The sequence below is a fragment of the Gobio gobio genome, assembly GCF_949357685.1.
Source record: "Gobio gobio genome assembly, contig: scaffold_104, whole genome shotgun sequence".
Taxonomy (NCBI): Eukaryota; Metazoa; Chordata; class Actinopteri; order Cypriniformes; family Gobionidae; genus Gobio; species Gobio gobio.
The window spans coordinates 127,797-146,788 of NW_027645713.1; positions in this window are offsets into that span (position 1 = coordinate 127,797).

The window sequence follows — 18,992 nt, forward strand, 5'->3', positions numbered from 1 at the left end:
ATGATCTGGTTCAATTTTCGTGCAAATCGGATGAACCGTCTAGGACGAGTTCGTAAAAGTAGGTTTTTCGGAAAATTAAAAATGGCTGGAAAATTTTTATGACGGAAAATGACGTCATATGGTGCAATGGAATCGTCTTGAGCCAAGGAATCAGAGGAAAAAAGAATTTTGTTTCTAGCCCTTATGGTTCAAAAGTTATTAGCATAAACATGAGTCAAATTTTGGACTGATGGTGGCGCTAGAGGGATTGAGTTTGAGACTCAAAATTTGCTACGGTGACATTTCAGACTGTCCTCTATTAGTGTGCCAATTTTCACAACTTTTTACCATACGGTTCTATGGGCTGCCATAGACTTTGTGGCGGAAGAAGAAGAAGAAGAAGAAGAAGAAGAAGAAGAAGAAGATGAAATATAGCTGCAAGCAGCAATACCGGGGCCAAGCGCAAAGAAGAAGACAAGACATGCCAAAATGGCTGGCAGTGTCAGATCAACTGGAGCAATGAGCAATTAATCACGTTTTAAGATGATTTTAAGCAAAAGGCTGAAAATGCATTGTAGTCTGAGAGTGTCAGACCAACTGCAACAATTAACAATTATACAGTTTAAGAAGATTAGGCAAAATGGCTGAAATATCATATATTGAGTCACTGATAATGTAAGTTAATGGTTTATCACTTTTGACCAATAGGTGGCACAGATACGAAATTGATGTGGTGTGGTCAGAATAAGGGAACAATGACACATGCAAAGTTTGATGCCAATATGTCAAAGCATTGCAGAGATACAGCCTCAAGAGTAATTTTGGCATAATGGCTCAACTTCGTCGCTGCGGTTTACAAAAACGTTTTCATCTATTGATGCAAAATCCCTAACTTTTTGTTGACACAGTCTGAAGATGATACGATTCGATTTTGGTGGAAATTGGACAAACGGTCTAGGATGAGTTTGAAAAAGTAGGTTTTGATCAAATAAGAACATTGAGGACAGGATGTTTGACCAAATATGGAAAAATTAGTATCTCTGTTCTCGGCATGAGCCAATGACTGTATTATGACCAGTTTCATTAAACTAGGCTAATTTAATCAAAAGTTATTAGCATGTTTGTAAATTTTGTTATAACCTCTGACCACAAGGTGGCACTGCCCCAAAACGTTTTGAGTACCTTCAAAGCATGGTGCGGAAGACATGATTTTTGGACAAACAGTTCAAAAGTTATAAGCAAAAATAGCCATTTTTTGTATCTCCGGACCAGTAGGTGGCGCTGCGCCGAAACGCTGCATGTTGCTTCAGGTCATGCTTGTGATGACATATACCAAGATTGGTTTGAATACGATAAAGCGTTGTGGAGATATAGGCTTATGAGTGTTTTTGCAACCGCTACGCAAAATTTGTGCGCGTGTTTATCGAAAACGATTTGACAAATCAACTTGATTTGCAAGATTTGTTGTCAGCATGGTCTGAAGATGATCTGGTTCAATTTTCGTGCAAATCGGACAAACCGTCTAGGACGAGTTCGTAAAAGTAGGTTTTTTGGAAAATTAAAAATGGCGGGGAAATTATCATGACCGAAAATGACATCATAGGTTGCAATTGAATCGGCATGAGCCAATGACTCTATTATGACCAGTTTCAATATACTAGGCTAATTTAATCAAAAGTTATTAGCATTTTTGTCAAGTTTGTTATATCTTTTGACCACAAGGTGGCACTGCCCTAAAACTTTTTGAGTACCTTCAGGGCATAGCAAGGAAGTCACATACCGAGTTTAGTAACAATATACTAATGCATTTGTAAAATATAGCATTTTTTGACAAAATTCAAAATGGCCGACAGCCAAAATGGCCGATATGGTAAAATTGAATATCAGACGACTCGGCATGCCGTCCTGAATGTAACGAGACCACTTTTATGATTTTTGGACAAACAGTTCAGAAGTTATAAGCAAAAATAGCAATTTTTCGTATCTCCGGACCAGTAGGTGGCGCTGCGCCGAAACGCTGTATGTTGCCTCAAGTCATGCTTGTAATGACATGTACCAAGTTTGGTTTGAATACGATAAAGCGTTGCGGAGATATTGCCTTAAGAGTGTTTTTGCAACCGCTACGTAAAATTTGTTTGCGCGTTTATCGCAAATGATTTGACGAATCAACTTGATTTGCAAGATTTTTTGTCAGCATGGTCTGAAGATGATCTGGTTCAATTTTCGTGCAAATCGGATGAACCGTCTAGGACGAGTTCGTAAAAGTAGGTTTTTCGGAAAATTCAAAATGGCGGGAAAATTTTTATGACGGAAAATGACGACATAGGGTGCAATGGAATCGTCTTGAGCCAAGGAATCAGAGGAAAAAAGAATTTTGTTTCTAGCCCTTATGGTTCAAAAGTTATTAGCATAAACATGAGTCAAATTTTGGACTGATGGTGGCGCTAGAGGGATTGAGTTTGAGACTCCAAATTTGCTACGGTGACATTTCAGACTGTCCTCTATTAGTGTGCCAAATTTCACAACTTTTTACCATACGGTTCTATGGGCTGCCATAGACTTCGTGGCGGAAGAAGAAGAAGAAGAAGAAGAAGAAGAAGAAGAAGATGAATAATAATAATAAGAACGGGAACGGTTTCAATAGGTGCCTTCGCACCTTCGGTGCTTGGCCCCTAATAAATATAGCTGCAAGCAGCAATACCGGGGCCAAGCGCAAAGAAGAAGACAAGACATAGCAAAATGGCTGGCAGTGTCAGATCAACTGGAGCAATGAGCAATTAATCACGTTTTAAGATGATTTTAAGCAAAAGGCTGAAAATGCATTGTAGTCTGAGAGTGTCAGACCAACTGCAACAATTAACAATTATACAGTTTAAGAAGATTAGCCAAAATGGCTGAAATATCATATATTGAGTCACTGATAATGTAAGTTAATGGTTTATCACTTTTGACCAATAGCTGGCACAGATACGAAATTGATGTGGTGTGGTCAGAATAAGGGAACAATGACACATGCAAAGTTTGATGCCAATATGTCAAAGCATTGCAGAGATACAGCCTCAAGAGTAATTTTGGCATAATGGCTCAACTTCGTCGCTGCGGTTTACAAAAACGGTTTCATCTATTGATGCAAAATCCCTAAATTTTGTTGACACAGTCTGAAGATGATACGATTCGATTTTGGTGGAAATTGGACAAACGGTCTAGGATGAGTTTGAAAAAGTAGATTTTGATTAAATAAGAACATTGAGGACAGGATGTTTGACCAAATATGGAAAAATTAGTATCTCTGTTCTCGGCATGAGCCAATGACTGTATTATGACCAGTTTCATTAAACTAGGCTAATTTAATCAAAAGTTATTAGCATGTTTGTAAATTTTGTTATAATTTCTGACCACAAGGTGGCACTGCCCCAAAACGTTTTGAGTACCTTCAAAGCATGGTGCGGAAGACATGATTTTTGGACAAACAGTTCAAAAGTTATAAGCAAAAATAGCCATTTTTTGTATCTCCGGACCAGTAGGTGGCGCTGCGCCGAAACGCTGCATGTTGCTTCAGGTCATGCTTGTGATGACATATACCAAGATTGGTTTGAATACGATAAAGCGTTGTGGAGATATAGGCTTATGAGTGTTTTTGCAACCGCTACGCAAAATTTGTGTGCGCGTTTATCGAAAACGATTTGACGAATCAACTTGATTTGCAAGATTTTTTGTCAGCATGGTCTGAAGATGATCTGGTTCAATTTTCGTGCAAATCGGACAAACCATCTAGGACGAGTTCGTAAAAGTAGGTTTTTTGGAAAATTAAAAATGGCGGGGAAATTATCATGACCGAAAATGACATCATAGGTTGCAATTGAATCGGCATGAGCCAATGACTCTATTATGACCAGTTTCGATATACTAGGCTAATTTAATCAAAAGTTATTAGCATTTTTGTCAAGTTTGTTATATCTTTTGACCACAAGGTGGCACTGCCCTAAAACTTTTTGAGTACCTTCAGGGCATAGCAAGGAAGTCACATACCGAGTTTAGTAACAATACACTAATGCATTTGTAAAATACAGCATTTTAGCACATAATTCAAAATGGCCGACAGCCAAAATGGCCGATATGGTAAAATTGAATATCAGACGACTCGGCATGCTGTCTTGAATGTAACGAGACCACTTTTATGATTTTTGGACAAACAGTTCAGAAGTTAGAAGCAAAAATAGCAATTTTTCGTATCTCCGGACCAGTAGGTGGCGCTGCGCCGAAACGCTGTATATTGCCTCAAGTCATGCTTGTGATGACATGTACCAAGTTTGGTTTGAATACGATAAAGCGTTGCGGAGATATTGCCTTAAGTGTGTTTTTGCAACCGCTACGTAAAATTTGTTTGCGCGTTTATCGCAAATGATTTGACGAATCAACTTGATTTGCAAGATTTTTTGTCAGCATGGTCTGAAGATGATCTGGTTCAATTTTCGTGCAAATCGGATGAACCGTCTAGGACGAGTTCGTAAAAGTAGGTTTTTCGGAAAATTAAAAATGGCGGGAAAATTGTTATGACGGAAAATGACGTCATAGGGTGCAATCGAATCGTCTTGAGCCAAGGAATCAGAGGAAAAAAGAATTTTGTTTCCAGCCCTTATGGTTCAAAAGTTATTAGCATAAACATGAGTCAAATTTTGGACTGATGGTGGCGCTAGAGGGATTGAGTTAGAGACTCCAAACTTGCTATGGAGACACTTGAGACCGTCCTCTATAAGTGTGCCGAATTTCATAACTTTTTACCATACGGTTCTATGGGCTGCCATAGACTTCGTGGCGGAAGAAGAAGAAGAAGAAGAAGATGAAATATAGCTGCAAGCAGCAATACCGGGGCCAAGCGCAAAGAAGAAGACAAGACATGCCAAAATGGCTGGCAGTGTCAGATCAACTGGAGCAATGAGCAATTAATCACGTTTTAAGATGATTTTAGGCAAAAGGCTGAAAAATGCATTGTAGTCTGAGAGTGTCAGACCAACTGCAACAATTAACAATTATACAGTTTAAGAAGATTAGGCAAAATGGCTGAAATATCATATATAGAGTCACTGATAATATAAGTTAATGGTTTATCACTTTTGACCAATAGGTGGCACAGTTACGAAATTGATGTGGTGTGGTCAGAATAAGGGAACAATGACACATGCAAAGTTTGATGCCAATATGTCAAAGCATTGCAGAGATACAGCCTCAAGAGTCATTTTGGCATCATGGCTCAACTTCGTCACTGCGGTTTACAAAAACGGTTTCATCTATTGATGCAAAATCCCTAACTTTTTGTTGACATAGTCTGAAGATGATACGATTCGATTTTGGTGGAAATTGGATAAACGGTCTAGGATGAGTTTGAAAAAGTAGGTTTTGATCAAATAAGAACATTGAGGACAGGATGTTTGACCAAATATGGCAAAATTAGTATCTATGTTCTCGGCATGAGCCAATAAATGTATTATGACCAGTTTCAATATACTAGGCTAATTTAATCAAAAGTTATTAGCATTTTTGTCAAGTTTGTTATATCTTTTGACCACAAGGTGGCACTGCCCTAAAACTTTTTGAGTACCTTCAGGGCATAGCATGGAAGTCACATACCGAGTTTAGTAACAATATACTAATGCATTTGTAAAATATAGCATTTTTTGACAAAATTCAAAATGGCCGACAGCCAAAATGGCCGATATGGTAAAATTGAATATCAGACGACTCGGCATGCCGTCCTGAATGTAACGAGACCACTTTTATGATTTTTGGACAAACAGTTCAGAAGTTATAAGCAAAAATAGCCATTTTTCGTATCTCCGGACCAGTAGGTGGCGCTGCGCCGAAACGCTTTATGTTGCCTCAAGTCATGCTTGTGATGACATGTACCAAGTTTGGTTTGAATACGATAAAGCGTTGCGGAGATATTGCCTTAAGTGTGTTTTTGCAACCGCTACGTAAAATTTGTTTGCGCGTTTTTCGCAAATGATTTGACGAATCAACTTGATTTGCAAGATTTTTTGTCAGCATGGTCTGAAGATGATCTGGTTCAATTTTCGTGCAAATCGGACAAACCGTCTAGGACGAGTTCGCAAAAGTAGGTTTTTTGGAAAATTAAATATGGCGGGGAAATTATCATGACCGAAAATGACGTCATAGGATGCAATTGAATCGGCATGAGCCAATGAATGTATTATGACCAGTTTCATTATACTAAACTAATTAAATCAAAAGTTATTAGCATTTTTGTCAAGTTTGTTATAACTTTTGACCACAAGGTGGCACTGCCCCAAAACTTTTTGAGTACCTTCAGGGCATGGAGTGGAAGTCACATACCGAGTTTAGTAACAATACACTAATGCATTTGTAAAATATAGCATTTTAGCACATAATTCAAAATGGCCGACAGCCAAAATGGCCGATATGGTAAAATTGAATATCAGACGACTCGGCATGCCGTCCTGAATCTAACGAGACTACTTTTATGATTTTTGGACAAACGGTTCAAATGGTATAAGCAAAAACAGCCATTTTTTGTATCTCCGGACCAGTAGGTGGCGCTGCGCCGAAACACTGCATGTAGCCTCAAGTCATGCTTGTGATGACATGTACCAAGTTTGGTTTGAATACGATAAAGCGTTGCGGAGATATTGCCTTAAGAGTGCTTTTGCAACCGCTACGTAAAATTTGTTTGCGCGTTTTTCGCAAATGATTTGACGAATCAACTTGATTTGCAAGATTTTTTGTCAGCATGGTCTGAAGATGATCTGGTTCAATTTTCGTGCAAATCGGATGAACCGTCTAGGACGAGTTCGCAAAAGTAGGTTTTTCGGTTAATTAAAAATGGCGGGAAAATTATTATGACGGAAAATGACGTCATAGGGTGCAATCGAATTGTCTTGAGCCAAGGAATCAGAGGAAAAAAGAATTTCGTTTCTAGCCCTTATGGTTCAAAAGTTATTAGCATAAACATGAGTCTAATTTTGGACTGATGGTGGCGCTAGAGGGATTGAGTTAGAGACTCAAAATTTGCTATGGTGACATTTCAGACTGTCCTCTATTAGTGTGCCAAATTTCATAACTTTTTACCATACGGTTCTATGGGCTGCCATAGACTTCGTGGCGGAAGAAGAAGAAGAAGAAGATGAATAATAAATATAGCTGCAAGCAGCAATACCGGGGCCAAGCGCAAAGAAGAAGACAAGACATGCCAAAATGGCTGGCAGTGTCAGATCAACTGGAGCAATGAGCAATTAATCACATTTTAAGATGATTTTAGGCAAAAGGCTGAAAAACGCATTGTAGTCTGAGAGTGTCAGACCAACTGCAACAATTAACAATTATACAGTTTAAGAAGATTAGGCAAAATGGCTGAAATATCATATATTGAGTCACTGATAATGTAAGTTAATGGTTTATCACTTTTGACCAATAGGTGGCACAGACACGAAATTGATGTGGTGTGGTCAGAATAAGGGAACAATGACACATGCAAAGTTTGATGCCAATATGTCAAAGCATTGCAGAGATACAGCCTCAAGAGTAATTTTGGCATAATGGCTCAACTTCGTCGCTGCGGTTTACAAAAACAGTTTCATCTATTGATGCAAAATCCCTAACTTTTTTTTGACACAGTCTGAAGATGATACAATTCGATTTTGGTGGAAATTGGACAAACGGTCTAGGATGAGTTTGAAAAAGTAGGTTTTGATCAAATAAGAACATTGAGGACAGGATGTTTGACCAAATATGGAAAAATTTGTATCTCTGTTCTCGGCATGAGCCAATGACTGTATTATGACCAGTTTCATTAAACTAGGCTAATTTAATCAAAAGTTATTAGCATGTTTGTAAATTTTGTTATAACCTCTGACCACAAGGTGGCACTGCCCCAAAACGTTTTGAGTACCTTCAAAGCATGGTGCGGAAGACATGATTTTTGGACAAACAGTTCAAAAGTTATAAGCAAAAATAGCCATTTTTTGTATCTCCGGACCAGTAGGTGGCGCTGCGCCGAAACGCTGCATGTTGCTTCAGGTCATGCTTGTGATGACATATACCAAGATTGGTTTGAATACGATAAAGCGTTGAGGAGATATAGGCTTATGAGTGTTTTTGCAACCGCTACGCAAAATTTGTGTGCGCGTTTATCGAAAACGATTTGACAAATCAACTTGATTTGCAAGATTTTTTGTCAGCATGGTCTGAAGATGATCTGGTTCAATTTTCGTGCAAATCGGACAAACCGTCTAGGACGAGTTCGTAAAAGTAGGTTTTTTGGAAAATTAAAAATGGCGGGGAAATTATCATGACCGAAAATGACATCATAGGTTGCAATTGAATCGGCATGAGCCAATGACTCTATTATGACCAGTTTCAATATACTAGGCTAATTTAATCAAAAGTTATTAGCATTTTTGTCAAGTTTGTTATATCTTTTGACCACAAGGTGGCACTGCCCTAAAACTTTTTGAGTACCTTCAGGGCATAGCAAGGAAGTCACATACCGAGTTTAGTAACAATATACTAATGCATTTGTAAAATATAGCATTTTTTGACAAAATTCAAAATGGCCGACAGCCAAAATGGCCGATATGGTAAAATTGAATATCAGACGACTCGGCATGCCGTCCTGAATGTAACGAGACAACTTTTATGATTTTTGGACAAACAGTTCAGAAGTTATAAGCAAAAATAGCAATTTTTCGTATCTCCGGACCAGTAGGTGGCGCTGCGCCGAAACGCTGTATGTTGCCTCAAGTCATGCTTGTGATGACATGTACCAAGTTTGGTTTAAATACGATAAAGCGTTGCGGAGATATTGCCTTAAGAGTGTTTTTGCAACCGCTACGTAAAATTTGTTTGCGCGTTTATCGCAAATGATTTGACGAATCAACTTGATTTGCAAGATTTTTTGTCAGCATGGTCTGAAGATGATCTGGATCAATTTTCGTGCAAATCGGATGAACCGTCTAGGACGAGTTCGTAAAAGTAGGTTTTTCGGAAAATTAAAAATGGCGGGAAAATTTTTATGACGGAAAATGACGTCATATGGTGCAATCGAATCGCCTTGAGCCAAGGAATCAGAGGAAAAAAGAATTTTGTTTCTAGCCCTTATGGTTCAAAAGTTATTAGCATAAACATGAGTCAAATTTTGGACTGATGGTGGCGCTAGAGGGATTGAGTTTGAGACTCCAAATTTGCTACAGTGACATTTCAGACTGTCCTCTATTAGTGTGCCAAATTTCACAACTTTTTACCATACGGTTCTATGGGCTGCCATAGACTTCGTGGCGGAAGAAGAAGAAGAAGAAGATGAATAATAATAATAAATATAGCTGCAAGCAGCAATACCGGGGCCAAGCGCAAAGAAGAAGACATGACATGCCAAAATGGCTGGCAGTGTCAGATCAACTGGAGCAATGAGCAATTAATCACGTTTTAAGATGATTTTAAGCAAAAGGCTGAAAATGCATTGTAGTCTGAGAGTGTCAGACCAACTGCAACAATTAACAATTATACAGTTTAAGAAGATTAGGCAAAATGGCTGAAATATCATATATTGAGTCACTGATAATGTAAGTTAATGGTTTATCACTTTTGACCAATAGGTGGCACAGATACGAAATTGATGTGGTGTGGTCAGAATAAGGGAACAATGACACATGCAAAGTTTGATGCCAATATGTCAAAGCATTGCAGAGATACAGCCTCAAGAGTAATTTTGGCATAATGGCTCAACTTCGTCGCTGCGGTTTACAAAAACGGTTTCATCTATTGATGCAAAATCCCTAACTTTTTGTTGACACAGTCTGAAGATGATACGATTCGATTTTGGTAGAAATTGGACAAACGGTCTAGGATGAGTTTGAAAAAGTAGGTTTTGATCAAATAAGAACATTGAGGACAGGATGTTTGACCAAATATGGAAAAATTAGTATCTCTGTTCTCGGCATGAGCCAATGACTGTATTATGACCAGTTTCATTAAACTAGGCTAATTTAATCAAAAGTTATTAGCATATTTGTAAATTTTGTTATAACCTCTGACCACAAGGTGGCACTGCCCCAAAACGTTTTGAGTACCTTCAAAGCATGGTGCGGAAGACATGATTTTTGGACAAACAGTTCAAAAGTTATAAGCAAAAATAGCCATTTTTTGTATCTCCGGACCAGTAGGTGGCGCTGCGCCGAAACGCTGCATGTTGCTTCAGGTCATGCTTGTGATGACATATACCAAGATTGGTTTGAATACGATAAAGCGTTGTGGAGATATAGGCTTATGAGTGTTTTTGCAACCGCTACGCAAAATTTGTGTGCGCGTTTATCGAAAACGATTTGACAAATCAACTTGATTTGCAAGATTTTTTGTCAGCATGGTCTGAAGATGATCTGGTTCAATTTTCGTGCAAATCGGACAAACCGTCTAGGACGAGTTCGTAAAAGTAGGTTTTTTGGAAAATTAAAAATAGCGGGGAAATTATCATGACCGAAAATGACATAGGTTGCAATTGAATCGGCATGAGCCAATGACTCTATTATGACCAGTTTCAATATACTAGGCTAATTTAATCAAAAGTTATTAGCATTTTTGTCAAGTTTGTTATATCTTTTGACCACAAGGTGGCACTGCCCGAAAACTTTTTGAGTACCTTCAGGGCATAGCAAGGAAGTCACATACCGAGTTTAGTAACAATATACTAATGCATTTGTAAAATATAGCATTTTTTGACAAAATTCAAAATGGCCGACAGCCAAAATGGCCGATATGGTAAAATTGAATATCAGACGACTCGGCATGCCGTCCTGAATGTAACGAGACCACTTTTATGATTTTTGGACAAACAGTTCAGAAGTTATAAGCAAAAATAGCAATTTTTCGTATCTCTGGACCAGTAGGTGGCGCTGCGCCGAAACGCTGGATGTTGCCTCAAGTCATGCTTGTGATGACATGTACCAAGTTTGGTTTGAATACGATAAAGCGTTGCGGAGATATTGCCTTAAGAGTGTTTTTGCAACCGCTACGTAAAATTTGTTTGCGCGTTTATCGCAAATGATTTGACGAATCAACTTAATTTGCAAGATTTTTTGTCAACATGGTCTGAAGATGATCTGGTTCAATTTTCGTGCAAATCGGATGAACCGTCTAGGACGAGTTCGTAAAAGTAGGTTTTTCGGAAAATTCAAAATGGCGGGAAAATTTTTATGACGGAAAATGACGTCATAGGGTGCAATCGAATCGTCTTGAGCCAAGGAATCAGAGGAAAAAAGAATTTTGTTTCTAGCCCTTATGGTTCAAAAGTTATTAGCATAAACATGAGTCAAATTTTGGACTGATGGTGGCGCTAGAGGGATTGAGTTTGAGACTCCAAATTTGCTACGGTGACATTTCAGACTGTCCTCTATTAGTGTGCCAAATTTCACAACTTTTTACCATACGGTTCTATGGGCTGCCATAGACTTCATGGCGGAAGAAGAAGAAGAAGAAGAAGAAGAAGAAGAAGAAGAAGATGAATAATAAATATAGCTGCAAGCAGCAATACCGGGGCCAAGCGCAAAGAAGAAGACAAGACATGCCAAAATGGCTGGCAGTGTCAGATCAACTGGAGCAATGAGCAATTAATCACGTTTTAAGATGATTTTAGGCAAAAGGCTGAAAAATGCATTGTAGTCTGAGAGTGTCAGACCAACTGCAACAATTAACAATTATACAGTTTAAGAAGATTAGGCAAAATGGCTGAAATATCATATATAGAGTCACTGATAATATAAGTTAATGGTTTATCACTTTTGACCAATAGGTGGCACAGTTACGAAATTGATGTGGTGTAGTCAGAATAAGGGAACAATGACACATGCAAAGTTTGATGCCAATATGTCAAAGCATTGCAGAGATACAGCCTCAAGAGTCATTTTGGCATCATGGCTCAACTTCGTCACTGCGGTTTACAAAAACGGTTTCATCTATTGATGCAAAATCCCTAACTTTTTGTTGACATAGTCTGAAGATGATACGATTCGATTTTGGTGGAAATTGGATAAACGGTCTAGGATGAGTTTGAAAAAGTAGGTTTTGATCAAATAAGAACATTGAGGACAGGATGTTTGACCAAATATGGCAAAATTAGTATCTATGTTCTCGGCATGAGCCAATAAATGTATTATGACCAGTTTCAATATACTAGGCTAATTTAATCAAAAGTTATTAGCATTTTTGTGAAGTTTGTTATATCTTTTGACCACAAGGTGGCACTGCCCTAAAACTTTTTGAGTACCTTCAGGGCATAGCATGGAAGTCACATACCGAGTTTAGTAACAATATACTAATGCATTTGTAAAATATAGCATTTTTTGACAAAATTCAAAATGGCCGACAGCCAAAATGGCCGATATGGTAAAATTGAATATCAGACGACTCGGCATGCCGTCCTGAATGTAACGAGACCACTTTTATGATTTTTGGACAAACAGTTCAGAAGTTATAAGCAAAAATAGCCATTTTTCGTATCTCCGGACCAGTAGGTGGCGCTGCGCCGAAACGCTTTATGTTGCCTCAAGTCATGCTTGTGATGACATGTACCAAGTTTGGTTTGAATACGATAAAGCGTTGCGGAGATATTGCCTTAAGTGTGTTTTTGCAACCGCTACGTAAAATTTGTTTGCGCGTTTATCGCAAATGATTTGACGAATCAACTTGATTTGCAAGATTTTTTGTCAGCATGGTCTGAAGATGATCTGGTTCAATTTTCGTGCAAATCGGACAAACCGTCTAGGACGAGTTCGCAAAAGTAGGTTTTTTGGAAAATTAAATATGGTGGGGAAATTATCATGACCGAAAATGACGTCATAGGATGCAATTGAATCGGCATGAGCCAATGAATGTATTATGACCAGTTTCATTATACTAAACTAATTAAATCAAAAGTTATTAGCATTTTTGTCAAGTTTGTTATAACTTTTGACCACAAGGTGGCACTGCCCCAAAATTTTTTGAGTACCTTCAGGGCATGGAGTGGAAGTCACATACCGAGTTTAGTAACAATACACTAATGCATTTGTAAAATATAGCATTTTAGCACATAATTCAAAATGGCCGACAGCCAAAATGGCCGATATGGTAAAATTGAATATCAGACGACTCGGCATGCCGTCCTGAATCTAACGAGACTACTTTTATGATTTTTGGACAAACGGTTCAAATGGTATAAGCAAAAACAGCCATTTTTTGTATCTCCGGACCAGTAGGTGGCGCTGCGCCGAAACACTGCATGTAGCCTCAAGTCATGCTTGTGATGACATGTACCAAGTTTGGTTTGAATACGATAAAGCGTTGCGGAGATATTGCCTTAAGAGTGCTTTTGCAACCGCTACGTAAAATTTGTTTGCGCGTTTTTCGCAAATGATTTGACGAATCAACTTGATTTGCAAGATTTTTTGTCAGCATGGTCTGAAGATGATCTGGTTCAATTTTCGTGCAAATCGGATGAACCGTCTAGGACGAGTTCGCAAAAGTAGGTTTTTCGGTTAATTAAAAATGGCGGGAAAATTATTATGACGGAAAATGACGTCATAGGGTGCAATCGAATTGTCTTGAGCCAAGGAATCAGAGGAAAAAAGAATTTCGTTTCTAGCCCTTATGGTTCAAAAGTTATTAGCATAAACATGAGTCTAATTTTGGACTGATGGTGGCGCTAGAGGGATTGAGTTAGAGACTCAAAATTTGCTATGGTGACATTTCAGACTGTCCTCTATTAGTGTGCCAAATTTCATAACTTTTTACCATACGGTTCTATGGGCTGCCATAGACTTCGTGGCGGAAGAAGAAGAAGAAGAAGATGAATAATAAATATAGCTGCAAGCAGCAATACCGGGGCCAAGCGCAAAGAAGAAGACAAGACATGCCAAAATGGCTGGCAGTGTCAGATCAACTGGAGCAATGAGCAATTAATCACGTTTTAAGATGATTTTAAGCAAAAGGCTGAAAATGCATTGTAGTCTGAGAGTGTCAGACCAACTGCAACAATGAACAATTATACAGTTTAAGAAGATTAGGCAAAATGGCTGAAATATCATATATTGAGTCACTGATAATGTAAGTTAATGGTTTATCACTTTTGACCAATAGGTGGCACAGATACGAAATTGATGTGGTGTGGTCAGAATAAGGGAACAATGACACATGCAAAGTTTGATGCCAATATGTCAAAGCATTGCAGAGATACAGCCTCAAGAGTAATTTTGGCATAATGGCTCAACTTCGTCGCTGCGGTTTACAAAAACGGTTTCATCTATTGATGCAAAATCCCTAACTTTTTGTTGACACAGTCTGAAGATGATACGATTCGATTTTGGTGGAAATTGGACAAACGGTCTAGGATGAGTTTGAAAAAGTAGGTTTTGATCAAATAAGAACATTGAGGACAGGATGTTTGACCAAATATGGAAAAATTAGTATCTCTGTTCTCGGCATGAGCCAATGACTGTATTATGACCAGTTTCATTAAACTAGGCTAATTTAATCAAAAGTTATTAGCATGTTTGTAAATTTTGTTATAACCTCTGACCACAAGGTGGCACTGCCCCAAAACGTTTTGAGTACCTTCAAAGCATGGTGCGGAAGACATGAATTTTGGACAAACAGTTCAAAAGTTATAAGCAAAAATAGCCATTTTTTGTATCTCCGAACCAGTAGGTGGCGCTGCGCCGAAACGCTGCATGTTGCTTCAGGTCATGCTTGTGATGACATATACCAAGATTGGTTTGAATACGATAAAGCGTTGTGGAGATATAGGCTTATGAGTGTTTTTGCAACCGCTACGCAAAATTTGTGTGCGCGTTTATCGAAAACGATTTGACAAATCAACTTGATTTGCAAGATTTTTTGTCAGCATGGTCTGAAGATGATCTGGTTCAATTTTCGTGCAAATCGGACAAACCGTCTAGGACGAGTTCGTAAAAGTAGGTTTTTTGGAAAATTAAAAATGGCAGGGAAATTATCATGACCGAAAATGACATCATAGGTTGCAATTGAATCGGCATGAGCCAATGACTCTATTATGACCAGTTTCAATATACTAGGCTAATTTAATCAAAAGTTATTAGCATTTTTGTCAAGTTTGTTATATCTTTTGACCACAAGGTGGCACTGCCCTAAAACTTTTTGAGTACCTTCAGGGCATAGCAAGGAAGTCACATACCGAGTTCAGTAACAATATACTAATGCATTTGTAAAATATAGCATTTTTTGACAAAATTCAAAATGGCCGACAGCCAAAATGGCCGATATGGTACAATTGAATATCAGACGACTCGACATGCCGTCCTGAATGTAACGAGACCACTTTTATAATTTTTGGACAAACAGTTCAGAAGTTATAAGCAAAAATTGCAATTTTTCGTATCTCCGGACCAGTAGGTGGCGCTGCGCCGAAACGCTGTATGTTGCCTCAAGTCATGCTTGTGATGACATGTACCAAGTTTGGTTTGAATACGATAAAGCGTTGCGGAGATATTGCCTTAAGAGTGTTTTTGCAACCGCTACGTAAAATTTGTTTGCGCGTTTATCGCAAATGATTTGACGAATCAACTTGATTTGCAAGATTTTTTGTCAGCATGGTCTGAAGATGATCTGGTTCAATTTTCGTGCAAATCGGATGAACCGTCTAGGACGAGTTCGTAAAAGTAGGTTTTTCGGAAAATTCAAAATGGCGGGAAAATTTTTATGACGGAAAATGACGTCATAGGGTGCAATCGAATCGTCTTGAGTCAAGGAATCAGAGGAAAAAAGAATTTTGTTTCTAGCCCTTATGGTTCAAAAGTTATTAGCATAAACATGAGTCAAATTTTGGACTGATGGTGGCGCTAAAGGGATTGAGTTTGAGACTCCAAATTTGCTACGGTGACATTTCAGACTGTCTTCTATTAGTGTGCCAAATTTCACAACTTTTTACCATACGGTTCTATGGGCTGCCATAGACTTCGTGGCGGAAGAAGAAGAAGAAGAAGAAGAAGAAGAAGAAGATGAATAATAAATATAGCTGCAAGCAGCAATACCGGGGCCAAGCGCAAAGAAGAAGACAAGACATGCCAAAATGGCTGGCAGTGTCAGATCAACTGGAGCAATGAGCAATTAATCACATTTTAAGATGATTTTAGGCAAAAGGCTGAAAAACGCATTGTAGTCTGAGAGTGTCAGACCAACTGCAACAATTAACAATTATACAGTTTAAGAAGATTAGGCAAAATGGCTGAAATATCATATATTGAGTCACTGATAATGTAAGTTAATGGTTTATCACTTTTGACCAATAGGTGGCACAGATACGAAATTGATGTGGTGTGGTCAGAATAAGGGAACAATGACACATGCAAAGTTTGATGCCAATATGTCAAAGCATTGCAGAGATACAGCCTCAAGAGTAATTTTGCCATAATGGCTCAACTTCGTCGCTGCGGTTTACAAAAACGGTTTCATCTATTGATGCAAAATCCCTAACTTTTTGTTGACACAGTCTGAAGATGATACGATTCGATTTTGGTGGAAATTGGACAAACGGTCTAGGATGAGTTTGAAAAAGTAGGTTTTGATCAAATAAGAACATTGAGGACAGGATGTTTGACCAAATATGGAAAAATTATTATCTCTGTTCTCGGCATGAGCCAATGACTGTATTATGACCAGTTTCATTAAACTAGGCTAATTTAATCAAAAGTTATTAGCATGTTTGTAAATTTTGTTATAACCTCTGACCACAAGGTGGCACTGCCCCAAAACGTTTTGAGTACCTTCAAAGCATGGTGCGGAAGACATGATTTTTGGACAAACAGTTCAAAAGTTATAAGCAAAAATAGCCATTTTTTGTATCTCCGGACCAGTAGGTGGCGCTGCGCCGAAACGCTGCATGTTGCTTCAGGTCATGCTTGTGATGACATATACCAAGATTGGTTTGAATACGATAAAGCGTTGTGGAGATATAGGCTTATGAGTGTTTTTGCAACCGCTACGCAAAATTTGTGTGCGCGTTTATCAAAAACGATTTGACAAATCAACTTGATTTGCAAGATTTTTTGTCAGCATGGTCTGAAGATGATCTGGTTCAATTTTCGTGCAAATCGGACAAACCGTCTAGGACGAGTTCGTAAAAGTAAGTTTTTTGGAAAATTAAAAATGGCGGGGAAATTATCATGACCGAAAATGACATCATAGGTTGCAATTGAATCGGCATGAGCCAATGACTCTATTATGACCAGTTTCAATATACTAGGCTAATTTAATCAAAAGTTATTAGCATTTTTGTCAAGTTTGTTATATCTTTTGACCACAAGGTGGCACTGCCCTAAAACTTTTTGAGTACCTTCAGGGCATAGCAAGGAAGTCACATACCGAGTTTAGTAACAATATACTAATGCATTTGTAAAATATAGCATTTTTTGACAAAATTCAAAATGGCCGACAGTCAAAATGGCCGATATGGTAAAATTGAATATCAGACGACTCGGCATGCCGTCCTGAATCTAACGAGGCCCCTTTTATGATTTTTGGACAAACAGTTCAGAAGTTATAAGCAAAAATAGCAATTTTTCGTATCTCCGGACCAGTAGGTGGCGCTGCGCCGAAACGCTGTATGTTGCCTCAAGTCATGCTTGTGATCACATGTACCAAGTTTGGTTTGAATACGATAAAGCGTTGCGGAGATATTGCCTTAAGAGTGTTTTTGCAACCGCTACGTAAAATTTGTTTGCGCGTTTATCGCAAATGATTTGACGAATCAACTTGATTTGCAAGATTTTTTGTCAACATGGTCTGAAGATGATCTGGTTCAATTTTCGTGCAAATCGGATGAACCGTCTAGGACGAGTTCGTAAAAGTAGGTTTTTCGGAAAATTCAAAATGGCGGGAAAATTTTTATGACGGAAAATGACGTCATAGGGTGCAATGGAATCGTCTTGAGCCAAGGAATCAGAGGAAAAAAGAATTTTGTTTCTAGCCCTTATGGTTCAAAAGTTATTAGCATAAACATGAGTCCATTTTGGACTGATGGTGGCGCTAGAGGGATTGAGTTTGAGACTCCAAATTTGCTACGGTGACATGTCAGACTGTCCTCTATTAGTGTGCCAAATTTCACAACTTTTTACCATACGGTTCTATGGGCTGCCATAGACTTCGTGGCGGAAGAAGAAGAAGAAGAAGAAGAAGAAGAAGATGAATAATAATAATAAGAACGGGAACGGTTTCAATAGGTGCCTTCGCACCTTCGGTGCTTGGCCCCTAAATATAGCTGCAAGCAGCAATACCGGGGCCAAGCGCAAAGAAGAAGACAAGACATGCCAAAATGGCTGGCAGTGTCAGATCAACTGGAGCAATGAGCAATTAATCACGTTTTAAGATGATTTTAAGCAAAAGGCTGAAAATGCATTGTAGTCTGAGAGTGTCAGACCAACTGCAACAATTAACAATTATACAGTTTAAGAAGATTAGGCAAAATGGCTGAAATATCATATATTGAGTCACTGATAATGTAAGTTAATGGTTTATCACTTTTGACCAATAGGTGGCACAGTTACGAAATTGATGTGGTGTGGTCAGAATAAGGGAACAATGACACATGCAAAGTTTGATGCCAATATGTCAAAGCATTGCAGAGATACAGCCTCAAGAGTAATTTTGGCATAATGGCTCAACTTCGTCGCTGCGGTTTACAAAAACGGTTTCATCTATTGATGCAAAATCCCTAACTTTTTGTTGACACAGTCTGAAGATGATACGATTCAATTTTGGTGGAAATTGGACAAACGGTCTAGGATGAGTTTGAAAAAGTAGGTTTTGATCAAATAAGAACATTGAGGACAGGATGTTTGACCAAATATGGAAAAATTAGTATCTCTGTTCTCGGCATGAGCCAATGACTGTATTATGACCAGTTTAATTAAACTAGGCTAATTTAATCAAAAGTTATTAGCATGTTTGTAAATTTTGTTATAACCTCTGACCACAAGGTG